Source organism: Gymnoscopelus braueri (assembly GCF_963280865.1).
Source record: "Gymnoscopelus braueri genome assembly, chromosome: 6".
NCBI lineage: Eukaryota > Metazoa > Chordata > Actinopteri > Myctophiformes > Myctophidae > Gymnoscopelus > Gymnoscopelus braueri.
In genome coordinates, this window is record NC_137607.1 from 11,916,882 (window position 1) to 11,923,717 (window position 6,836).

Below are 6,836 nucleotides of genomic sequence, written 5' to 3' on the forward strand. Positions count from 1 at the left end.
TGTCGAGTTGTTCGGATATGCGGTTTTCCAGAACCGCCGATCCGACCGATATGTCCATATACGGGCATGGCAATGAATGGGTATGCCAATATATGGGAAATATCAGAGATCTCCATATATGAGCATACATCTTACATGGACTGACAGATACAGGGATCTCCATATATGGGCACAAAAGGGACACTCAGACATATTATGTTAGGGTTTTCATTTTTTATTTCTGTCTATGTATGTACGTCCTGTATTTCAAAATGGAAAACACCCAATCAAAAATTCATTCCCATGTTGAAGTTAAAAAGGCCTTTTGCCGTGTCCATGTTTGTTGATATCAAGTTGCTTTGGTTACCATAGCAACCTGATTGCCATCAGAGTAACTATAAGCCAGTCTGACATCATTGAACTCCACGCCACGTCACAGACAACCGGGAACTCCATATATGGAGCTAACTGACATAGTCTGACATCAGAGACTCCATAATTGGGCATGGCTGACATCAGGACTCCATATTGGTTATGACTGACTCATAGTGACATCACCGTGATGACTCTAGCACTGCAGCCAACGATATAAAAGGTAATCACAGTAATCTCAAGAGATACAGTATTGAATTCAACCAACGCTCTCGGATTCTCCAACGACCACTTGTAAGACCCGGAAATCATTATTCACATAATACTAATTTAGATTGATTCAGGAGGATGAATTTGTCTGCGTTCCTGTTAATTGTCCTCCTCATCGGGACCGGGATGCTTCATCAAGCGCGGAGCATGCAAACTGTTGTCGGCCTATACGGAGAAACCACCGTAGTGCCGTGCGACGACAGAACTCCTTTGTGGGACAAACTGATTCTCACCATGTGGAAATTTGTGCAAGACGACGGCACCCCGGTCGTGTTGATCAAACACTTCGACAAGGCCGCCAGTGCACTGGCCACAGACAGCTATGACGCCACGCGGGTCAGCATCGACGACAGATCCGGACTGACGATCGGCCAGAGCGCGCTGACGGACCGGAGGGTCTACACCTGCGTGGTGGTTTCTCAACACAACGTGCGGGTGCGTAGCATCTCTGTTGTGGTTTACACGACAGTCCAACCTGAGATCGTGGACAAAGCGGAACTCCTGGAGAAGGATAAACTCACAACGTTGGGAACGTGCGTTGTGAGGGATGCCCACCCTGCTGCTGAGATCACGTGGCAGAAGAATGGCCTGCCATTGAGAGCTTATGGGAAACGCATCGTTGTCGTCTCCACTGTGAAGATAGACTCCACAACAGGTCTGTCCACCACTTCCTCCTCTCTCCAGTACACGGCCACCAGGGAGGACGTAGACGCCCGTTTCAACTGCCGAGCAGACCACGAGCTGGGTCCAGTGGAGTCTGATGAGACGCTGACCTTTCCTGTTCACTATCCAACAGAGAGGGTGAGCCTGACGGTGACACCTGAAGGGCCCATCGCAGAAGGGGACACTGTGACACTGAAGTGCCATGGGGACGGCAATCCTGCTCCCAGTAGCTACAACTTCCACCTCAAGGGCCAGAAGGTTTTGATGGAGAATTTGGACACCTACACCTTGCCGACCATCGAACGAGACGGCAGTGGCGAATACAAGTGTTCACTGGTTGACAACGAGAAGATGGAAGCTTCACGATACATTGCTGTTAGCTATTTGGACCTGAGCCTGAGCCCCACAGGGAAGGTTCTGAAGATGGTAAGGGACCCCCTGGTGGTGAAGCTGGAGATGGACGCTTGAGGCGATGCCCAAGTGATATGGACCAAGGATGGTGAGAAGACAGAGGCACCCCTGTTCAGAAAGCTGACTTATGCACATGCAGGCTTGTATGTGTGTGAGGTCTCCGTGGCTCCGTGGACACGTCACCGGTCCTTTGAACTGGTTGTGGAAGGTGCACCAGTGATCACCAGTCTGACCCAAGACGACGTCCAGCTGACCTGCCAGGCAGAGGGAGTACCAGAACCCCAGTTCACGTGGAACGTCAACGGCACAAATGAGGAGATTTCCTACAATGAGAAGACTGGCAAGGCCACCAACAAGATCACCGTGGAGCCCGCAGTAAACCTGACCTCTGTTACTTGCAGCGTGAGCAACAGGCTGGGAGAGGATGCCAAGACTGTCTCTGTGTCCTGGTCCTCGGACCAGGGCCTGCTCATTGTGGTGGGGATTGTGGTGGGGATTGTGGTGGGGCTCTTTGCTATACTGGTCGGGTTCCTAACACGAGGAACCTGCTGCAAGACTGATGAGGAGAACAACTTCCCTGTGGTTTAAAAATAAATCTCCCCGCGTTGGTCGGCTAGATGGTTTTCCAGAACTGCCGAGCCAACCGATATGCCCTTATATGGGCATGGCCATATATAGCCATATATTGATGACATCAGGGATTTCCAAATCTAGACATAAAAGGGACGGTTATGGCTAATGCATGCAATTATGGGGCATGCGATCCTCCGGTCTAATATAAGGATAAAGGATCAAAATGTTGGAAAAAACTAAACAAAACCTTGAATTTAAATAAAAATAAACTTCTAAGAAATAGTGAAAATAGCAGCTCTACAATTTAGCAGACACACACAGACGTTCAGCCAGGGGTGAAAACATCATCTCTGCCTCCTTCCGGCCTGGCTGAGATGAAAAAGAAAAAGAAAGAGTATGCAGTTTGGGGAGTATAGAATAATTGCTAAAATAACAGATTTATTCTGGAAATATTCCACTGCCCATGCCTGCCTTCACGAGTAGCGGGAACTTGTGATGGAAACTCACAGCTTGTAGATCTGCTATTTTCTACTAGCCAAAATATGTATAGGGTTGAAGTGGTTAATGTATGTTTTGTAATAATATTAAAACATTTCAGAGTTACAAGTAAATGAATGAATGAATGGTTTATTTCGGTCTTTGTTTACAACAAATCAAAACACACTTTGTGTGGACTTACAAAAAGAAGAATCACAAATGTACAAAATCCAAACTCAATGACCCAAAAAAGCAATAGGCTGAAGCATAATGCTTATTATTTGCCTATCCTTTACAATCCTTAAAACAAAACATATTTTGATATAAAAAAAAACTTAAAATATGCTGCAAGATAAAAGAGGGAAAGAAGATGTTTTACTCAAAACTGTAGCCTACCCCTGAATTATTTTACTTTTGAAAGCTTTTTTAAATCTCCCCTGAGATGCATCACAAGTTGAACCCATCACATAAGGCTATTCCATAGTTTAACTCCCAACATTTAAACACATCTAACTTTTACATTAGTTCTTAATATTTTACGTGTTTTAAACTGGTAGGCTTTTACTCTTAGCACGAAAAATTATTTCCAAGGTTTTTATGTACACCATATCTACACATTTTAATGTGCAGGACTTTATGAATAATGGATTAGTCGATTCAAGGTAACTAGCTTTGTTTATTATTCTAATAGCTCTTTTCTGTAGTTTAATAATAGGATCTTTATTTGTTTTATATACATTTCCCCAGACCTCAACACTATGGCACTACAAGTGAAAAATACAATATCCAGACATTTCTAATAATCACACCTAAGAATTTCGATTCATAATACTCTTTCAATTTCAGTTCCATTTAAATTCAGTTTAATTTCACAGTCAGTAGGAACACCACCAAATACCATAAATGTAGTTTTTGTTTTCATTAAGTGACAACTTATTCCTATCAAACCATTTCTTTACCTTTATCAATTCCCTTTCTACTGTTTGCAATAATTATTTCACGTCCTCCCCTGAACAAAGTAAATTAGTAACTAAAGTTTTCAAATAAATGTAGTGGAGTAAAAGGTACAATATTTGTCTGAGATGTAGCGGAGTAGAAGTAAAAATACAGAAAATTGCAAAAACTCCAGTAAAGTAAAAAATACCTCAAAATTGTACTTAAGTACAGTACTTGAGTAAATGTACTAGTTACTTTACACCACTGCATTTGAGTCTAAATATGTCTTTCTAACTGATTGATGTAGGCTACAGTATGTGACTTGTGACTTTGTTGTTGTTGCTTTGCACAGCACGTTGGTCTATAGACCCCTTAACAGACGACGTCACACTGATAAGAACCAGTATGCGCGCGCAGGTCGGCACCAAATGAAACCCATTATGTCATGTCTTGCTAGGGCGTGCCTCACTAGTCAACACACAAGAGGAGGTTGAATGAACTGAAACCAGCGCACCCCGAAACAATATGTTGAGAATTGATTGCGTGAAACAATCACCTGTGCGTCCAGTCTCAATGTTGGTAAACAAATAATTGGTCTATTGAGATGTGTTGTAAATGTGCTCTATAAATAAAGATTGATTTGATTTGATTTCAGCATTTCAGTATTTAATTGTTTTTTTCAGCCACATCATTGGGCTGATTTATCTGTCAAGAAGGCATTTCACCACACTTGATGGACAAGCCTGCAGAGCTACACCGTGTCTAGGTTATTTTTCCTGCAATATTCTATGGATATCTTGATAAATTTGATTAAAAACGAATAAAATAAGACTTATTTAAATTTGATCTGTAGGAAGAAAATATTAGTACGGAAAATGTAAAATAAAATTATAATAGCCATAATGCCTTTATACTCATTCTATACTTAATAGTGCCTTTAGAATTCAATGGCTAAATCATTCATTAAAGGTAGTGTTTACTGGAAAAGAAATGCTTGCAGTGTGCCACTCTGACCAGCAGAGAGCAGTGTGTGTCTCTGTTTATAACATCCTCCTTCCTTCTATCCTCCTACAATTCTTGTCGCCCTTTGACTTTATGTGGGAACTAGTACCTTTACTCAAATACTGTTTAGGTACTTTTACCAAAGTATTTCAATTCGTGATACTTTACACTTCTACTCCACTATGTATATCTCATAGTTAAATGGTGTACGTTTTACTTCACTGCATGTATTTGACAGGTTTAGTTATGAGTTACTTTGCAGATTTATATTAATAATTATTCAAATTAATAATTAATCACAAATCTTCAAACTTTTTCAAAAGTTGTAACGTGTCACATTGTGAGCTTATAGATCTGCTATTTTCAAACAGCTGAAGTTTAAAATAAAGCTTAAGTGGTTAATGATCAATAAGAATAATTGATCAATAACATGATGGATGGCCTGGGCCGTAGCATGACGGTCCAGGCACCCTGTGCTGCAAAGTATAGGCGTGGATTTTCCCACTTTCAAGATGTGTATTCCGGGTCCTGACAAATATAGCTCTAAAATACTGAAATGTCCCAGTTTTCAACATTTATGACCAAATTGTAATTGAAATAATACACTTGTTTTGAGTGCTTATATAGTCGTTCATCACGTTTATATACTGTAAATATGGTGGCAGTGATGCTGCAGAAGCATGACTGTCAGGTCAAGTATGTAGCATTATGCTTCTTACCACAGTTTTTGAAAATGGGGTCATGCCGCGCGGAGTCGAGCTGAGCTGGAACCATTCTTTGGAAAATGCATGGTACGTGCATGTGTGCGGGCTTTCGTGCGTGCGACGTTCGCGCCCATGCCCCGGGTTATGCCCACATATGGCCATGCCTGACATCACAGCAATGACATCATAGCTGACTGCACACCACCATTAAACTAAAAGTAGAAGCTTCTCATTCATTGGTTGAAAGGAGTTGACACAGAACACGGTATAACTCCATGTGGCGTTACAACCATGACGACTTCCAATGCCTTCTGATGAACGTCAGCCCCCGACCTTGGAGGAGATCCCAGCAATGGAGGTTCCTCTTTTCTACCAGAAGGTCAGTTTCCCCACGAGGAGGAAGAAGCATCTCTTTGTCACATCAAGGAGGACAAGATATTCAAACATCAACATCATCATCATTCCACCTCCGTCACCTCCAGTCCAGGATGAACCGCTGGCTGAAGATGCAGGGAACTTCACCTCAGACGACACTCAACCACCTGACACACGCAAATGCTGCTTCAAGTTAGTGAAAGATTACATCTGTCACAAGCTATAAGTATTATATATTCATACATTATGTAAAAAATACGTAAAATATGTATATTACGCAATTTATGATGATGAAGATGAAGTGTTGCTGACATTAAGATGGAGACGATCACGTTTTCATAATGCAGCCATATGCTTGAGTTATTTGGGTCGCTTTATTACTTTTTATTTGGGTCATTACAGGGTGGTAGTGTGCAATACCGAGGATCCATTCATTATTCATGGATATACACAGTATGTAGTGTTAGTAGTGTTACTAGGTTTTTTCACCACGTCTTGACACGACAGCCACAGTGTTGGGTCGTTTTTATCTCCTTTTATTATACATGAAGGTTTTATTTTACATATTTATAAGGAATACCTTTGACCTCTTTAATGTCCTTTACGTACCAGTCACAACTTTAATAGTGGCTGTTTTAGATGTCGCAGTACTGACGTCGCAGTAGGCTACTGACTCCACAGTACTGACGTCACAGTACTGACTCCACAGTACTGACTCCACAGTACTGACGTCACAGTACTGACGTCACAGTACTGACTCCACAGTACTGACTCCACAGTACTGACGCCACAGTACTGATGTCACAGTACTGACTCCACAGTACTGACTCCACAGTACTGACTCCACAGTACTGACTCCATACTGACTCCACAGTACTGACTCCACAGTACTGACTCCACAGTACTGACTCCACAGTACTGACTCCACAGTACTGACTCCACAGTACTGACGTCACAGTACTGACGTCACAGTACTGACTCCACAGTACTGACTCCACAGTACTGACTCCACAGTACTGATGTCACAGTACTGACTCCACAGTACTGACTCCACAGTACTGACTCCACAGTACT

The 6,836-nt window shown here is 42.2% G+C and overlaps 1 pseudogene across 1 annotated transcript; it reads left to right on the forward strand.

Annotated features, from left to right (window-relative positions):
- Positions 1-747: 747 nt before the first annotated feature.
- On the forward strand, positions 748-2,283 carry LOC308086804 (CD166 antigen homolog; annotated as a pseudogene). Its single transcript has one exon. The product of its transcript is annotated as a CD166 antigen homolog (transcript).
- The last annotated feature ends 4,553 nt before the right edge of the window (positions 2,284-6,836 follow it).